The sequence below is a fragment of the Mobula birostris genome, chromosome 21, assembly GCF_030028105.1.
Source record: "Mobula birostris isolate sMobBir1 chromosome 21, sMobBir1.hap1, whole genome shotgun sequence".
Classification (NCBI taxonomy): domain Eukaryota; kingdom Metazoa; phylum Chordata; class Chondrichthyes; order Myliobatiformes; family Myliobatidae; genus Mobula; species Mobula birostris.
The window spans coordinates 65,437,137-65,454,429 of record NC_092390.1 but is presented as its reverse complement, the minus strand read 5'-3'; the positions used below and the strand labels follow the sequence as shown (position 1 = coordinate 65,454,429).

General features: G+C 39.8%; 1 long non-coding RNA gene across 3 annotated transcripts in view; it reads right to left on the bottom strand.

The window, feature by feature from the left end:
* LOC140185846 (uncharacterized) overlaps positions 1-17,293 on the bottom strand; it is a 166,635-nt gene that overhangs the window by 18,967 nt on the left and 130,375 nt on the right. The window lies entirely within an intron of this gene.

Below are 17,293 nucleotides of genomic sequence, written 5' to 3'. Positions count from 1 at the left end.
CTGGCAGTAAACCTGAGATGACTACCTTTGTGGTCCTGCTTTTCAACTTCTTTTCTAACTCCCTGTAGTCTGCTTTCAGGACCTCCTCCCTTTTCCTACCTATGTCGTTGGTACCAATATTTACCACAACCTCTGGCTGTTCTCCTTCCCACTTCAGGATATTGTGGATGCGATCAGAAACATCCCGGATCCTGGCACCTGTGAGGCAAACTACCATCCGTGTTTCATTCCTGCGTCCACAGAATCGCCTGTCTGACCCCCTGACTATAGGGTCCACTATTTAGAGAAGTGCAATTGATTTTGTAACAATCCTACACATTAACCATGTGCTAAAACGATAGTCATGTTGAAAATAATGCTTAATTTTATTAAGTTTAAAACCCCTCCACATGAAGTGTGCCACAAATTCTCACTGCATACAAATGAGAAAAAAATACTTACCACACCCTCCCTTTTGACCAATGAAGTGATAGGACAGAAGACAGGTTGTCTAAACAGCGGAAGACTTTCTGCAAATGGCTTTGTAAATTGTGAATACCTGCTTCAGCATTCTAATTTATTGCTTTAGACATTACCTTCTTTCTCAAATCAGATAACAGCAATCAGGAATATTATATTACTTAATAATGGACATATTTAGTCTCTTCATCATTCCCTAACGACCACATTGGTTCTGAACCTATAATACTTTGCTTCATTTTAGCAAGAAGAGAAGGTTAAATTACAGAGCCTTTTTGTTTGAGGATATCAATTTGAAGTTCCTTCAAAATAATAGTGGTGCTCTATCTGATGGAGCGGAAGAATATTGTGAATCAGATACTAAACACATTTTATACATTCACAAAAACATGGGTTTGGAGTAATGCCAGCCCTGTGAAGACATCCAATTCTACACCGTGAGGCAAATTTTCCATGCATATTTTAGGTTTCTAAAGTGATGCTTTTAAAGTCCACCCCCCTGTACCTATAGACATCACTTGACAATATCAAGTCACTTTTTTTCACTGGAGTAATTGTCACTGTGCTCACTAGAGCTTGCTCTTCTATGCTCATGCTTTCTGACAAATGTGTACTTTTCGCTGTTAAAGGGGATTTCTTTAAAACACTTCCCCTCAGTGGCTCTTGACTCACATGGCTGCTCTCTACAGTCTGCTTCACAATAATTCCTTCACACTGGATAGATGAAGAATGTAGATATTCAGTGTTTCCTTGCCTACCTAATGCACAAAGTATGAAGTTGCTTTTGTTTAATCATTACAAACTGGTAATACCAATTGAAGCCATAATTAAGCATATTAGGAACTGCCAAGAGAAGCACCCATATTGTACAAAGAGTTGACTGTCAATTCCAGCAACCAATCATGTTGTTAACAAGAATTTCATACCAACTTTTAGAAACAAAGAAAGCCTACAGCACAATACAGGCCCTTCGGCCTACAAAGCTATGCCGAACATGTCCTTAATTTAGAAATTACCTAGGGTTACCCATAGCCCTCTATTGTTTCTAAGCTCCATGTATCTATCCAGGAGTCTCTTAAAAGACCCTATTGGATCCACCTCCACCACCATCACTGGCAGCCCATTTCGCGCAGTCACCGTCCTCTGTGTAAAAAAACTTACCCCTGACATCCCCTCTGCACTTATTTCCAAACACCTTAAAACTGTGCCCTCTCATATTAGCCATTTCAGCCCTGGGGAAAAGCCTCTGGTTATCCGCACGATCAATGCCTCTCATCATCTTATACACCTCTATCAGGTCACCTCTCATCCTCGGCCGCTCCAAGGAGAAAAGGTCAAGTTCACTCACCCTGTTCTCATAAGGCATGCTCCCCGATCCAGGCAACATCCTTGTAAATCTCCCCTGCACCCTTTTTATAGTTTCCACATCCTTCCTGTAGTGAGGTGACCAGAACTTAGCACAGTACTCCAAGTGGGGTCTGACCATGGTTCTATGTAGCTGTAATGTTACCTGTTGGCTCTTAAACTTAATCCCATGGTTAATGAAGGCCAATGCACCATAGGCCTTCTTAACAACACAGTCAACCAGCGCAGCAGCTTTGAGTGTCCTATGGACACGGACCCCAAGATCCCTCTGATCTTCCACTCTGCCAAGAGTCTTACCATTAATACTATATTCTGCCATCATACTTGACCTACCAAAATGAACCACCTCACACTTATCTGGGTTGAACTCCATCTGCCACTTCTCAGCCCAGTTTTGCATCCTATCAATATCCTGCTGTAACCTCTGACAGCCCTTCATACTATCCAGAACACCCCCAGCCTTTCGTCATCGAAAAATTTACTAACTGATCCCTCCACTTCCTCATCCAGGTCATTTATAAAAATCACGAAGAGAAGGGGTCCCAGAACAGATCGCTGAGGCACACCTCTGGTCACCGACCTCCATGCAGAATATGACCCGTCTACAACCACTCTTTGCCTTCTGTGGGCAAGCCAATTCTGGATCCACAAAGTAAGGTCCCCTTGTATTTTATGCCTCCTTACCTTCTCAATAAGCCTTCGATGGGGTACCTTATCAAATGCCTTGCTGAAATCCATATACACTACATCTACTGCTCTACCTTCATCAATGTGTTTAGTCACATCCTCAAAAAATTCAATCAGGCTCGTAAGGCACGACCTGCCTTTGACAAAGCCATGCTGACTATTCCTAATCATATTATGCCTCTCCAAATGTTCATAAATTCTGCCTCTCAGGATCTTCGCCATCAACTTACCAACCTGGGGTATATCTCGTCCGGTTCTGGTGACTTATCCAACTTGATGCTTTCCAAAAGCTCCAGCACATCCTCTTTCTTACTGTCTATATGCTCAAACTTTTCGGTCTGTTGTAAGTCATCCCTACAATCGCCATGGTCCTTTTCCTTAGTTAATACTGAAGCAAAGTATTCGTTGAGTATCTCCGCTATCTCCTCCGGTTCCATACACACTTTTCCACTGTCACACTTGATTGGTCCTATTCTCTCATGTCTTATCCTATTGCTTGGGGTGCACTCTTCACCCCAAGTGCACACATTATTTACCCTGTGCAGCATGATGGTAAGCCTCAACCTTTTACATGGGACTTCAGCTAAAAAAATATCTACATGCTCCATTTGTGCGGTTAAATTTGTTTCCAACATAGACATATTTCAAAACGCAAACACGAGGAAATCTGCAGATGCTGGAAATTCAAGCGACACACATAAAAAATGCTGGTGAATGCAGCATGCTAGGCAGCATCTCTAGGAAGAGGTACAGTCGACGTTTCGGGCCGAGGCCCTTCATATTTCTAACCCCCTGCACATTCAAAGCTAATTCCATAACTTTGAATGTGGAAAATATACATGTTATATCCATACAGTACACTTACTGATCATAAATTGTGATGAGCGCTTTGTGGCTATGATGTTATCTGGAGGTTTGACAAAGTGCCACGCATAATACTGCTTGCAAGCTATGAGCCCATGGTTACAGGAAGATCCTAGCATTGGCAGTGACTAGTTGCCTCCAGCTGATTGGCAGGGGGCAAAGAGTGGGAATAAAGGGAGACTTTTCTGATTGGCTGCCAGTGACTAGTTGTGTTCCACAGGGGTCTGTGTTGGGATTTTTTAAGTTATATGTCAATGATTTGGCTTTGTTGCAAAGTTTGCAGACAATATGAAGATCAGTGGAGGGGCAGGTAGTTTTGAGCAAGTAGATGGGCTACAGATGGACTTAGACAGATTAGGAGAATAGGCAAAGAAATGGCAGATGGAATACGGTGTCAGGAAGTGTGTAGTCATGTTCTTTGATAGAAAAAATTAAAGGGTTGACTACTTTCCAATTGGAAAGAAAGTACAAAAACTAAGATGCAAAGGAATGGGAGTCCTTGTGCAGGATTCCCTAAAGGTTAATTTGCAGGTCGAGTCTGTGGTGAACATAGCAAATGTGATGTTAGTATTAATTTCAAGAGGACTAGAATACAAAAGCAAACAGGAGCAGAGTTTGGCCCATCGACTCTGCTCCACCATTCAATCATGGCTGATCCTTTTCTCCCCTCATCAATCCCATTCCCTAGCCTTCTCACTGTAACCTTTGATGCTGTGTCCAATCAAGAATTTATCAATCTCTGCATTAAATACACCAAACAACCTGGCCTCCACAGCTTCCTGTGGTAACAAATTCCACAAATTCACCACCCTCTGGCTAAAGAAATGTCTCCACATCTCTGTTTTAAATGGACGCCCCTCTCTCCTGAGGCTGTGCCCACTTGTCCTAGATTCCCCCACCATAGGAAACATCCTTTCCACATCTACTCTGCCTAGGCCCTTCAACATTCAAAAGGCTTCAATGAAACCCCCTCGTCCTTCTAAATTCCAGCAAGTACAGACCCAAAGCCATCAAACGCTCCTCATATGATAACCCTTTCATTCACGGAATCATCCTTGTGAACCTCCTCTGAACCCTCTCCAATGCCAGCACATCTTTTCTTAGATGAGGACCCCAAAACTATTCACAATACTCAAGGTGAGGCCTCACCAGTGCTTTATAAAGACTCAGCATCATATCAATATACTCAAGACCTCTTGAAAAGAATGCTAATATTGCATTTCCCTTCCTCACCACTGACTCAACCTGCAAGTTAACTTTTAGGTTGTTCTATACAAGGTCTCCCAAGTTCCTTTCCATCTCAGATTTTTGGATTTTATCCAAAAGGATGTGCTGAAACTAGAGAGGGTTCAAAGGAGGCTTATGAAAATGATTTCAGGATTGAATGCCTTGTTATATGAAGAGTGTTTGATGGGTTTGGGCCTGTATTCACTAGAATTCAGGAGAATGAGGGGTGACCTCATTGAAACCTATCAAATGGTGAAAGGCCTCGATAAAGTGGATGTGGAGAGGATATTTGCTCTGGTGGGAGAGTCTAAGTCTAGAGGACACAGCCTCAGAACAGAAGGGTGTCCTTTTGGAATGGAGATGAGGAGGAATTTCTTTAGCCAGAAAGTGGCGAAACTGTGGAATTCTTTGCCACAAGAAGCTGTGGAGGGTGACTTTATGCATATTTAAGGCAGAGATTGATAGATTCTTGATTGGTCAAGCTATGAAGGGATACAGGGAGAAGGCATGAAATTTGGGCTGAGAGGAAAATTCAATCAGCCATGATGAAATGGTGGAGCAGGCTCGATGGGCCAAATGGCCTAATTCTGCTCGCTTATCTGATGGTCTAATTAGTGACACACATGGTTTCTCAATGAGTAAGCCTTTGATTACAGGTGTTTCAGTACAAAGTTCAAAGTAAATTTATTATCAATGTATGTACATATATGTCTCTATATACTGTACTACTTGAGATTCATTTTCTTGTGGTCATTTACAGGAAAAAAAGAAATACAATAGAATTTATGATAAAATATAGATAAATAATGACTGACAAAAACTATTGTGCAAAAGAAGACAAATCGTGCCGATTACGAAGAAAATAAATAATACTGAGAACATGAGCTGTGGAGTCCTTGAAGGTGAATCTAAGTTGTGGAATCAGTTCAGTCTTAGTTGTAGTCATAGTCACAGTCATAGTTATACTTTATTGATCCCGGGGGAAATTGATTTTCATTACAGTTGCACCATAAATAATTAAATAGTAATAAAACCATAAATAGTTAAATAGTAATATGTAAATTATGCCAGGAAGTAAGTCCAGGACCAGCCTATTGGCTCAGGGTGTCTGACCCTCCAAGGGAGGAGTTGTAAAGTTTGATGGTCACAGGAGGAAGAAGCCAAAGGTTCAGGGTTGAGGTGACTGAAGTTATCCATGCTGGTTCAGGAGTAAGAACTGTTTGTGAACCTGGCGAAGTCAGACTGAAGGCTCTCCCATCACCTTGGCCTGGATGGTGGAGGTTCATGATAAGGGTTATCGTTTTCTTATGGCAGGGGTCCCTGTAAATGTGCTCAGGGGTGGGGAGGGTTTTGCTCATGATGGACTGGGCTGTATCCATCACTTTCTGTAAACGTTTTCATTCTTGGACATTTGAGTTTCTACACCAGGCTGCGATGCAACCACTTAGGATACACCATTGTCCGTCGATAGAAATTTATCAACATGACAAATCTATACAAACTTCAAAGAAAGTAGAGGTGCCTTTATGATGGCACTTTCCTGCTGGTCCCATGACAGATCCTCTGATCTATGTATACTGTAATTGATTTTATTTATTATTTTTCTCTCTTCTTTATCATGTATTGCATTGAACTGCTGCTGCGAAGTTGACGGATTTCACCATGCCGCTGATAATAAACCTGATTCTGATAACACTAAGGAATTTAAGGTTCCTAACCCTTTTCACCATTGATGCCCGAATGAGGATTGGCTCATGGACCTTTGGCTTCTTCCTCCTGTGGTCGAAGTGAAAGAAAGTTACTGATAGTGTTAGATTAAACACTCCTCCCTACAGAAGTACAGGGTATCAGAAAGATTAACTCAGATCTGTCACATAGCTCAAGTGGTTAGGCTGAAACCAACACTGGCAGAGGTCTCCTAAACAAAATGCTATGTACACTCCAAATCTGAATGACACCAGTGAATGCTCAACAAGTCAGATAGCAACTGTGGAGACAGAAACAGAAATAATATTTCCTACCAACGGCCTTTCTTCACCATGAGCAGGAAGGGTCGTTTGATTAATGTTAATTTGGACTAGTTTAAATTAGATGAACTTCTTTAATAAAAATGTTCAGTGATGTTTTTATTAAGTCAAAGGTAATACCACTGCTACAAAATAGTCCTTGCTGTCTGCAGTGAAAAAAAAACTGAATGCGGTACATGTGAATTTTTATTGAGAAAAATCTGAATAGCTATAGAGTGAATTATTAAAAAATTAATAGGTCATTTAGAAAATTCTCAATCAATAGTACAAAGATTAATTAACAGTAATTCTCAATTTTTAAAGCACTGAGCCACATTTAGCGAGATTGAATAGAGATTATAATTTTACACAAATGCAGCTCTTAATCAATATTGCAAGGAAATTTTTCACTATAAGTTACAGACACCCTCCAGCATACATCCAGGGACTATATCATATCATATTTTAAACTCAGAATTGCTGCTGTTACAGTTCAATATAACACCATAAATGCTCAGTGTTCTTATTTCACCGATTTCATTGTTGTCAAGATGCGATCATCCCCGTTCACTGCCTTTGGTGGTCTTTGAATCTTAAGCAGGTTGTCTTTGTTTAATATTTAAAATTAATTTTTAAAAATAAACTTGAGAGCAATTTCTTTGTATTTTGGACAGTCTATGATTTTCAGCCTTTAAAAATGTTGGCCTGTCCTTCTCAAATACTGATATTAGCAGACATGCTATGCACATCCAAAATGTTCCTATTTTTAATGTCAAACAGCACTAGCTACTTTACAGCCTCATGACTTTTTGTTTAATAAGCTGGCTAGCATACAGATGACTCTGTATGTTAGCCAAAGGACAGAGCATCACCACAGTTTGTTTTTGAATTGGAAATGGAATAAATTGAAATGGATGAATTGCATTGACCTTATGTAGGAAAAGAAAGTAAAGCAAGTTGTTGTAGTCTTTTCTTTACAATCTTTGATTACATTTTCAAAAATTTGCAGCCTGCTGTATAGAATCCAAAGAATGTCAATATCCTGACAGAGGCATGAAAATATTAGATTATGAAGACACGCAGTCCTCTTTTATTGTCATTTAGTAATTCATGCATTTGACATTTGCCAATAGTTATACTGTATTCCTTACTTTTGAGACAACAGTGTCTCAGTGAAAGAATGGTGCAAAGTCAGATTCTGTCACTTGGGTAAATTGTAGAGAAGCTTGCTGGATAGGGATCAAAATCAGTAAACACCATGCCATAGATACTGCCCAATTCTCATTCCTTCACCTTTATAGGAAGCAAATTTATAGCTGAATATTCTAGGAATAGTTAAACATATTTTAGTGTGTTTTGTTATTATTTTCATTGGTTTACAGTGATTGAAAATTAACCCACCTGAAAATTCATAACTATGACTCACTGCAATATATTCAGTGAGCTACTCTTTTTGTAGAAGTACCTTAAATCGGCAAAAACACTTTTTGTACATCTGTATTGCAGGGGTTGCTAAGCAACTTCAGAGCACAGTTAAGTGTCAGCAAGACTGATAGTTCTGTAGTCATACACAGACCAGGTAAGGACATACAGTACATTTCCTCTTTAAAACGACATGCAAATCAGATGAGACCATTTTTGATTGCCCTTACTGAGAAAAAACTTTTAGTTCAGATTTATTTAATTTCTTGAATTTACATTACAGTTGTCATTATAAAATTTTATATCACTTCTTCAGTTCAGGTCAATAACTATTATATTTCTTTTGTCTGCAAGTTACTTATGTGTCATTTACTGCTGAAGCATAAAATCTGAAGAGTTACATGATTAGTTATTAATGTCCAAATTCTCTTTCACAATCTACCTACTGTAGGAACTTTTCTCAGGCTTTAATCACACCCACCAGTGCTACTAGACATACACTCCATGGCTACTTTATTAGATCCACTTGCACATTAATGTAAATATCTAATCAGCCAATCATGTGGCTGCAATTCAATGTATAGAAAGCATGCAGACATCAGAATCAGAATCAGGTTTATTATCACCGGCATGTGATGTAAAATTTGTTAACTTGGCAGCAGCTGTTCAAAGCAATACATAATCTAGCAGAGAGAGAGAGATAAATAATAAATAAAATAAAACATAATAATAAATAAACAAGTAAATTAATTACATATATTGAATAGATTATTTAAAAATGTGCAAAAACAGAAATACTATATATTTAAAAAGTGAGGTAGTGTCCAAAGCTTCAAAGTCCATTCAGGAGTCGGATGGCAGAAGGGAAGAAGCTGTTCCTGAATCACTGAGTGTGTACCTTCAGGCTTCTGCATCTCCTACCTGATGGTAGCAGTGAGAAAAGAGCATGCCTTTCTGAGACACCGCTCCCTAAAAATGTCCTGGGTACTTTGTAGGCTAGTGCCCAAGATGGAGCTGACTAGATTTACAACCTTCTGCAGCTTCTTTAGGTCCTGTGCAGTAGCGCCTCCATACCAGACAGTGATGCAGCTTGTCAGAATGCTCTGCACGGTACAACTATATTTGTTGACATGCCAAATCGCTTCAAACTCCAAATAAAGTATAGTCACTGTCTTTCCTTCTTTATAACTACATCAATATGTTGGGACCAGGTTAGATCCTCAGAGATCTTGACACCCAGGAACTTGAAGCTGCTCACTCTCTCCACTTCTGATCCCTCTATGAGGATTGGTATGTGTTCCTTCATCTTACCCTTCCTGAAGTACCCAATCAGCTCTTTCGTCTTACTGATGTTGAGTGCCAGGTTGTTGCTGCGGCACCACTATACTAGTTGGCATATCTCACTCCTGTACGCCCTCTCGTCACCTCCTGAGGTTCTACCAATATGGTCAAGAGAATCAGTTGGTGTTCAGACCAAATATCAGAATAGGAGAAGAAATGTGACCTAAGTGACTTTGACCGTGGAATGAGTGTTGGTGCCATACGGGTTGGTTTGAGTATCTCAGAAATTGCCAATCTCCTGGGATTTTCACGCACAACAGTCTCTAGAATTTTTACAGAGAATGGTGCAAAAAATAAAAAAAGATCCAGTGAGTAGCAGCTCTGTGGGTGAAAACACTTTGTTAATGAGAGAGGTCAGAGGAGAATGGCCAGACTGGTTAATGAGAGAGGTCAGAGGAGAACAGCCAGACTGGTTCAAGCTGACAGGAAGGCGACAGCAACTCAAACAACCATGCATTACAACAGTGGTGTGCAGAAGAGCATCTCTCTGAATACACAACATATCAAACCTTGAAGTGGATGGGCTACAGCAGCAAAAGGCCACACTCTGTTCCACTCCTGTGTATATTAATCAACAGCAGAATGTGATAACAATTTACCCATTGCTTTGGTCTCAATCCAGGTTGCTTTCACTATGCAGCAGACTGAGCTGATGCTCTGTGATTAAGACCAAATTCTAAATGCAGATGATTGTTTCTATTGACTCTGAGGCAGATCTTTTCTAACATCCCTCCTGTAATTCCTCAGATCAATTCCATCATTTACAATGTGGAAAAAGCGGGGGGATGAGGATTGGTACAGATCACTGCTGCAGGAACAATACAGGCACAGTGAGACACAGCAGTTTCCTTGCTGATTGGTCTATGTCCCCCCGTTACAATAATGTGTCGCACAACGTACCAGTTCAGCTTCGCTGAAAACACCAACTTTTGAATTTAACACCACCATCCTACCACATTTTGTTTCCCCACCACATAACATGGGGAATCTTCATATAACAAGGCAGAATGACAGTATTTCCAAGACAAATATCTATATTACTTCACTTGTTCTTGGCTGTTGGAACTCTGTGATATTGAGAAATCAGGAAGCACATTACAACTGGAATCAGAGGTCATCCTTAATGAATGAAAGCAAAAAATGTTGAAATCACTCAGCAGATCTTGCAGAGTGGAAGAAGAAAACAGGTAAATTCTTGTCAGTCCTGGAACATTAATCCTTTTTCTCTTTCCAATGATGTTGCCCAACCTGCGTGATCTCAGATTTTTTTAGGTTTACTTCAGATCTCCTATGTCTGCATAGTGTCGATTATATGTCCTAATGGAGGTAAAATTCCTGCTTATTTTGTTGTTTTTGTGCAATCTTACAGACCCCGGCAGATTAATCAGCCCAGCATCTCTCCTTGGTTCTAATATGGGAGTGATATCAACATTAGAGTCATAGAACACCACAGCACAGAAACAGGTCCTTTGGCCCATCTAGTCCATGTCTAACTATTAATCTGCCTTAACGTTAAAGAATCTTACAAATAATGATATAATATTGTTCTTACCAAAACCGTAGCACACCTTGGAAACATATCAATGATACCATAGGAACTTATTGTAAGTGACGTGCGATTCTTTGATGGCAATGATCTCACACCACATTAGGTATAGCAATTTAACCAAAATTTTTTTTTACAATTTTATTGTTATTTAGGAGCTGCTTGTAAATTCAGATTGAATATTTAACCTGAATTTGGCAATTCTGAGACAGATTATCAGACCTTAGCATTTATAAGTGTTCAGATGGTGACAAGGAGGTATACAGGACTGAAACAATACGGTTGGTTGAGTGGTGTCAAACAACCCCACACAATAGGGTCTTTTAAGAGACTTTTGGATAGGTACATGGAGCTTGGAAAAATAGAGAGCTATGGGAAAGCCTAGTAATTTCTAAGGTAGGGACGTGTTCAGCACAACTTTGTGGGCCGAAGGGCCTGTATTGTGCTGTAGGTTTTCTATGTTCTACTTAATGTCCACAAGGAATTGATTGTGGACTTCAGAAGAGTGAAATCAGAACACACACACCAGTCCTCATTGAGGGATCAGAGGTGGTAAGGGTGAGCGGCTTCAAGCTCCTGCGAGTCAAAACCTTGGAGAATCTATCATGGACCCAATATATTGATGCAATCGCAAATAAGTCATATCAGTGGCTCTCCTTCATTAGGAGCTTGAGGAAATTTGATATGTCATCAAAGGTGTTTGCAAATTGCTATTGAAGTGGGTTAATTGCATTCTGTCTGGTTCCATCACCTCCTGGTATAGAGGCTCCAATGCCTAGGACCGCAAGAGGCTGTAGAAGGTTGTACACTTAGCCAGCTCCATCAGGAGCACAGCCCTCCCCACCAACAAGGACATCTTCAGCAAGGGATGGCGGCATCCAAAAATACAGACCCTTCCCATGCCCTTTTGTCATAACTACCACTGATTCTGATTCTAATTAGGGACTGAAGAACATTTTCATAGGCTCTTGGCCATCTCCATCAATAGTTGTCTTCTGACTTCATTGCAATGGTATCCTCAGTTCAATGCCTTTAAACTGTGAGCTGATTCCAACACTCATTGTCTCTTGCTTCAAGAAAATAAATTATGTTTCTAAATCTATTTGACATGGACTCAGTTCTCTGAATGTATTTTACTGGATCAGAAATGCTGCCAATATTTTCCACTGCCATTTACACTATTTTCAGATCTCATCATTTCAGAATAATGTTTTCCAGCGCTCTGCAGAAGCGTAACATGATTATTAACAAATATCATTAGTTTAACCCATTTATCAGTTAACTTCTCCATTCAAATATTAAATTAAACTCAAACAATATTATGATAATAAAATATGCAAAACAAGACATGTATTTATAAGGTCCCTCAAACACCCGTTTCAGCACATCCCAGTGCACTTTACAGCTAAGGAAATATTTTTGAAACATAGTTATTGTTATGTTCAACTTAGCTAGCTAAATTTTCAACACGACAGCAGTAGCTGTCAAGAGTATTTAATTTGCTGTAAAGCATTTTGGGAGTTCATGTGTCTTTTTTGTAAAGCAACTAATCCTTTCTCCCCCATTACGGCAGATAGCATCTGGATGGAAATGCTTGAGACAATTTGGAAGCAGGAGAGCCTGACTATTGTCAGAATTCAGCTGCATTTCCAAGCCAAGCTTTTTAAATATAAAACATACATTTTGTTATCATTTTCTTCATTGTCATAGAAATGATAAATAAGTCAGGTGAAAATATAATCCCTTGAAGACATTTTGGCTCCCCTATGACCCTGTTTACAGTGACACATGTTGATTGTCACTAGCTGTCCGAAAATGCCTCTAGAGGGAAACATTGCTCAATTCCGGCTAATATATGCACCAAACTGATAAATTAGAGCAGTGTTTTGTACATTTTGAGCTCCCATGTCACCGTAATATTGAAATCGCTGCTTCTTCAGGCAAGAAATTATATTAAAATGCACGCCTCTAATTTATGCATGAAGCCTCGGGTTTGATTTTATTGGCGACTGCTATTTCTGTTTGAGATGGAGAAGGGTTTGTAGAATAGTCTTTAACCATTGTGCAGGTTCATCGTTCAGTTTTGCTGTATTACATTGGAAAAACTGCAAAATGTCAAGAGAAATATATAAATGAATAAAGAGGCTGAAATTGACAAAAGATGTACAGATCATTTGGGAAATGAACAGAGGAAAAAAGAATTCAAGTGCAACACAGCTAAACTGTTAATTTGTCATTCGAATCCAGACTATACCTAGGCTTCCATGTAGTTTTGGATTTTATTGTCCTTTATTTAATTTTTCAACATTTTGTGGCCTTCCCATTTCATCAGGAAAATCTTTTACGTACGATTTACGTCAACAACTCTGGAAGCCCGTTTGGCAGGAGCATGACAGTCTCTTGCATTCTAACAATGGATTTGTGAGAAACAGCACGGAACAGGACATTCTGGACAAACAAGCCATACACCCGCCGCCCCCCCCCCCCCCAGCTCATCGGTTCAACACTCACCCAATCATGGGACAATTTACAATGACTAATTAACCAGTACATATTTAGACTGTGGGAGGAAACTGGAGAACCCAGAGGAAATAGTAATGACTGAACACGGAGTTTGTGGCAGAAACTTAATATTTTAACATGTGTGATGTATAACCTGAACATATACAGTATATATATATATATATATATATATATATACACACACACACACATCACCTTTATGTATAATACTGTACCCTAATGAATTCTGAGGATATTTAATTCTTCAATTAAAGCTATTATACATAATGTATATATAAAGAACATAAGAAACGGGTAGAATTAGGGCATTCAGCTCAGAGTCTGCTCCACCAGTCCATCATGGCTGATTTATTATTCCTCTCAATCCTCCTGCTTTCTCCTTGTAATCTTTGACTCCCTGATTAATCAAGAGCATATCATCCTCCACCTTAGGTATACCTAATGACTTAGCAGGCAGAGCCATCTGTGGCAATGAATTTCACAGGTTCACCACCCTTTGGCTAAACAAATTCCTCATCTCTGTTCTAAACAAATGTCCCTCAATTCTGAGGCTGTGCCCCTTAGTCCTAGAGCCCCCAACCCCCATGATAGGAAATATCCTCTCCACATTCACCTTATCCAGACCTTATAAAATTTGATACGTTGCGATGAGATATCATAAGACCATAAGACATAGGAGCAGAATTAGGCCATGTGGCCCATTGAGTCTGCTCCACCATTCAATCATGGCTGATCCTTTTTGTTTTATCTCCTCAACCCCAGTTCTTAGCCTTCTCCCCGTAACCGTTGATGTCATGTCCAATCAAGAACCTATCAATCTCTGCCTTAAAAACACCCAACTACCTGACCTCACAGTTGCATGCGGCAATAAAATCCACAAATTCACCACCCTTTGGCTAAAGAAATTTCTCTGCATCTGGTTTGAAAGGACACCCCTCTATCCTGAGGCTGTGCCCCCTTGTCCTAGACTCCCCCACCATGGGAAACATCCTTTCCACATCTACTCTGTTTAGGCCTTTCAGCATTTGAAAGGTTTCAATGAGAACCCCCCTCATCCTTCTTAATTCCAAAGGTACAAATCCAGAGTCATCAAACACTTCTTGTATGATAACCCTTTCACTCCTGAAATCATCCTTGTGAACCTCCTCTGGACACTCCCCAATGCCAGCACATCTCTCCTAAGATGAGGGACCCAAAACTGTTCATACTACTCAAGGTGAGGCCTCACCAATGCCTTATAAAGCCTCAGCATCACATTCTTGCCCTTCTATTCTAGACCTCTTGAAATAAATGCTAACGTGGCATTTGCCTTCCTCAAGTTAACCTTCAGGGCATTCTGCACAAGGATTCCCAAGTCTCTTTGCATCTCAGATTCCTGGATTTTCTCCCCGTTTAAAAAAAAAGTCCACACATTTATTTCTACTACCAAAGTGCATGACCATGAATTTTCCAACATTGTATTTCATTTGCCACTTTCTTGCCCATTCTCCTAATCTGTTTAAGTCATTCTGCATTGTACCTGTTTTCTCAACACTACCTGCCCTCCACTAGTCTTCGTATCATCTGCAAACTTGGCAACAAAGCTATATATTGCATCATCTAAATCATTTATATACAGCATTTAAAAGAAGTGGTCCCAACACCAACCCCTACAGAACACCACTAGTCAAGGAAAAGGATCCTTTTATTCCCACGTAATACCTCCTCATTCTTCTAAACTCTAGCCAGTACAGGCCCAGAGCCAATAAATGCTCCTCATATGTAAACCCTTTTATTCCTGGGATAATTCTAGTTAACCTCCTCTGGATGCTCTCCAATGCCAACATATCTTTTTTAGACAAGGGGTCCAAAGCTCCTCACAATATTCCAAGTCTGATCTGACCAAAACCTTATAAAGCCTCAGCATTACATCCTTGCTTTTGCATTTTAGTCCTCTTGAAATGAATATTAATAATGCATTTCCCTTCCTCACCACTAACTCAACCTGCAAGTTAACCTTTAGGGAATCTTGCATGAGGACTCCCAAGTCCCCCTGCACCTCTGACTTCTGAATTTTCTCCACATTTAGAAAATAGCCTACTCTTTTATTCCTTCTTCCAAAATGCATAACCATCTGCAACTTCTTTGCCCATTCCTCCAATCTGTCCTTCTACAGACACCCTGCTTCTCAACACTACCTGCCCCTCCACCCATCTTTGTATCATCTGCAAACTTGGCCACTGAGCCATCAATTTCTTCATCCAAATCATTGACATACAATATGAAAAGAAACTGTCTCAATCATTGTGGAATCCCAGTAGTTACCGGCAGCCAACTAGGAAGTCCCCCTGTATTCCCACTCTTCGCCTCCTGCCAATCTTTTCCCCATGCTAGAATCTTTCCTATAATACCCATATCTTGTTAAGCAGCCTCACGTGGGGAACCTTGTCAAAGGCCTTCTGAAAAATCAAATAACCAACATCCACTGACTCTCCTTTGTCTATCCTGCCTATTATTTCCTTAAAGATTTCCAACAGATCTGTCAGGCAAGATTTCCCCTTAGAAAACCATGTTGACTTTGGCCTATTTTATCATGTTCCTTCAAGTACCCCAAAACCTCATCCTTAGTAATGGACTCCAACATCTTTGCAACCACAGAAGTCAGACCAACTGTCCTATAATTTCCTTTCTTCTTCCTTCCTCCTTTCTTAAAGAGTGGAGTGACATTTTCCATTTTCTAGTCCTCAGGAACCATTCCAGAATCTAGTGTTTCATGCAAGGTCATTACTAATGCATCCACAATCTCTTCATTTACCTCTTTCAGAACCCTAGGATGTAGTCCATCTGGTCCAGGTGACTTAACTATCTTCAGACTTTTCAACTTGCCAAGCACCTTCTCCTTAGCTATAGCAACAACATTCACTTCTGTCCCTAACAATCTCACTTTTCTGGCATTTTGTTGGTGTGTTCCACAGGGAAGACTGACACAAAATACTTATCAAGTTCCTCCATCATTTCTTTGTCCCCTATTACTAACTCTCCAGTGTTATTTTCCAGCAGTCCAATATCCACTCTCGTCTCTCTTATTCTTTATATATCTGAAAAAAATTGTATCCTCTTTTATATTATTGGCTAGCTTATCTTCGTATTCCATCTTTTCACTCTTTATCGTTTCTTTATTTCTCTTCTGTTGGTTTTTAAAAGCTTCCCTACCCTTTAACTTCCTACCAGTTTTTGCTACATTTTATGTCCTCTCTTTTGATTTTATGTTGACTTTGGCCTTTTCAGCCTTGGTTGCCTCATCCTCCCTTTAGAATACATCTTCACCATAGGAATGCATCTCTCCTGTGATTTCTGAATGCCCCCCCAGAATCTCCAGCCATTGCTGTTCTACCATCATCCCTGCTAGTGTCCCCTTCCAATCAACTTTGGTTATCTCCTCTATCATAGTTCTATAATTCTCTTTACTCCACTCTAATACTTATACAGTATATCTGACCTTAGCTTCTTCTCAAACTGCAGGGTGAATTATATCACATTATGTTCACTGGCCCCTAAGAATTTGTTTAGATTAAGCTCCCTAATCAAATCTGGATCATCACACAACACCTAATCTAGAATTGACCATGAGCTGCATGAGTGGTGGTCTTTTTTTTTATATTTCTTGCTTTGTAGCTGCCTGTAAGCATACAAATCTTAAGGTTGTATAATTCATACATTTTTTGATAATAAATTACCTTGACTTTGAAATCAAAAAGCCATTTAGATTAAATTATTAGATTAGATTAGATTATGAGGACACTCAGTCCTCATTTATTGTAATTTAGAAATGCATGCATTAAAAAATGATACAATGTTCCTCCGGTATGATATC